This window comes from Littorina saxatilis, unplaced genomic scaffold, assembly GCF_037325665.1.
Source record: "Littorina saxatilis isolate snail1 unplaced genomic scaffold, US_GU_Lsax_2.0 scaffold_2873, whole genome shotgun sequence".
Taxonomy (NCBI): domain Eukaryota; kingdom Metazoa; phylum Mollusca; class Gastropoda; order Littorinimorpha; family Littorinidae; genus Littorina; species Littorina saxatilis.
Genome location: NW_027126646.1, coordinates 10001 through 12510, shown reverse-complemented (window position 1 = coordinate 12510; position 2510 = coordinate 10001). Strand labels below are relative to the sequence as shown.

The 2510-nt window shown below is 46.0% G+C and overlaps 1 long non-coding RNA gene across 1 annotated transcript in view; it reads right to left on the bottom strand.

The window, feature by feature from the left end:
- Positions 1–2510, bottom strand: part of LOC138955146 (uncharacterized) — a 4446-nt gene continuing 1936 nt past the window's right edge. The window contains exon 3 of the long non-coding RNA XR_011452123.1: positions 1–51. This is a non-coding gene — a long non-coding RNA (uncharacterized lncRNA). The remainder of the gene's footprint in view (positions 52–2510) is intronic.

The following is a 2510-nucleotide window of genomic DNA, read 5'->3' as shown; positions in this document are numbered from 1 at the left end:
ACACAGGGCGAAGATCAGGACGAGGGGCTTTGTCGTGGCCATTGCTGATTACTGTTCACAAAAACAATAATTTTTAGAATGAGGCGAAAAATCAATACACGTTTTGAGTTTATTTGCTCTTTTTGCAGATCACCAGATTTGTGTCAGCAGAAAGGCATGGATGATGGATTCAATCATTTTGAGGCATAAAAGGAATTCAGACAGATATTGCCTGACGCAGATTTTGCATAGAGGGAACATTCATTATTCATTGGCATGCACACTGCAGAGGTCTTTATACACAGGCCCAAGAAAATTGTCACAGGGTTAATTAATGTGATTCGACACTAACTAAACCAAGAAACCGAGTTAGACGTTTCTTATTGACTCTCTCTTCTTCTAACGTGAAAGGTTTGGTGTGAAAATGGCGAAAAGAACGACTAGGGTTCTTATCATGGCCATTGCCGTTCACTGTTAACATAACAAAGAGGTCGTGAGTTCGAATCCCGGTCGCTGCCGCCTGGTGGGTTAAGTGTGAAGATTTGTTCGATCTCCCAGGTCAACTTATGTGCAGACCTGCTAGTGACTTAACCCCCTTCGTGTGTACACGCAAGCACAAGACCACGTGCGCACGAAAAAGATCCTGTAATCCATGTCGGAGTTCGGTGGGTTATGGAAACAGGAACATACCCAGCATGCGTCCCCAACGAAAGCAGAGTGAAGTTGACTATGCTCTCAGAGTTTGTTTGTTTGTTTGTTTGTTTGCTTAACGCCCAGCCGACCACGAAGGGCCATATCAGGGCAGTGCTGCTTTGACATATAACGTGCGCGACACACAAGACAGAAGTCGCAGCACAGGCTTCATGTCTCACCCAGTCACATTATTCTGACACCGGACCAACCAGTCCTAGCACTAACCCCATAACGCCAGGCGGAGCAGCCACTAGATTGCCAATTTTAAAGTCTTAGGTATGACCCGGCCGGGGTTCGAACTCACGACCTCCCGATCACGGGGCGGACGGCTTACCACGAGGCCAACCGTGCCGGTTGCTCTCAGAGTATAGTGTGGGGAACCCAAATGGGCAAACAAGCTCACACGTCACCAGAATTTCTGGAACGCTGAAGAAGAAGAAGAAGACTCTCTTCCAAAGTGAAAGCTCTGACGTCAGAAGAGCGAAGGTAAGGATTATGGCAATTGATGATTACTGTTAGTGTTCGCAAAAACACAGGGTTAATTCATGAGATTCGACACTAACTAAACCAAGAAACCGAGCTAGACGCATCTTCTTGACTCCCTCTTCTAAAGTGAAAGGTCTGACGTCGAAAGGGGGAACATAAGAATACAGGGCCTTGTCACGGCCATTCAGTCTTGAGTCGAGCGTTTTAAAATGCCTGAGCCTGAAGGTCAACAAAAAACACAGGGTTCATGCGATTCGACTCTAGTTTACTGAGCCAAGATAAGGTAAGGATGAGGCGAAGAGTCTTGTCAGTGGCCATCGCTGATTACTGCTAAAAAAAAAAAAGCGTTCCTAATGAGATACAACACCAACAAAACAATCAGAAAAGTCTCTCTTTGAGCGTCACTTCTAAAATGGAAGCGAAAACACGTTACGCTCTGCGAAGCAAGGCTTTCCGTAAAAGTGTTGTCACTGAATTCTTACAAATGTCCCAATTTTAACACATAGTATTTGTGACCCTCCACCACGAAATGAGTCGCATGTCACCTCGCGCGGTTGTGCGCTAGGCTTAATGTAAGTCCGGGGAGTGTCTGGTAACAGTGTGAGGGTCACCTTAGTCACAGGCTTATAGCTCAAACTCTTTTCTAAAACGGTTTTCGCCACTGGATAGAGCATAAAAAGCTCTTTAGGAAAATGTAAAAATATGAAAATCATGCAAAGGTGACATGCGACTCATTCCGTGGTGGAGGGTCACATTTAGTTCCATTTGAGCCTGTTGCACACGCAAGAAGCTGTTTCAAGTATTGTCTCACTGTAGTGTGTGATTCAACGGGGCTAATGTATATAGAAGCGTGGTACATTAAAATTTTACTGGGAAATACTGCGAGTTATCCTTAATGGCGGAGTCACACCAAGACAACGCACGACCAGCGCACTGAAAATGAATCAAAAAAGGAAAATAAAGATCAGGGCGTCGTTGTGTGACCGCGGTTTTGTAGAAGCACATTTTTGTGCATGCTCAAAAAATCCCAACGCACACAGCGAATGACAACGAATGCGTAGCGTTGGTCTAGCGCGCTCGATGAAAGAGTAACGCATATTGACGCACACCCAGCGAACGACAACGCATTGGCCCAAATCGCAATTTTTCGCGATATTTTCAGTGCGCTGGCCGTGCGTCGTCTTGGTGTGACTCCGCCAAAACATGGAATATGCTTGACTTTTTAAAACTACCCCTGGAGCGGAGTTTCAGCCACAAAATAAACACATAAAGGACTGGGTGGCCGAGTGGTAACGCACTTGCGCTCGGAATCGAGAGGTTGCGTGTTCGACCCTGGGTCGGGCCGCTATTTT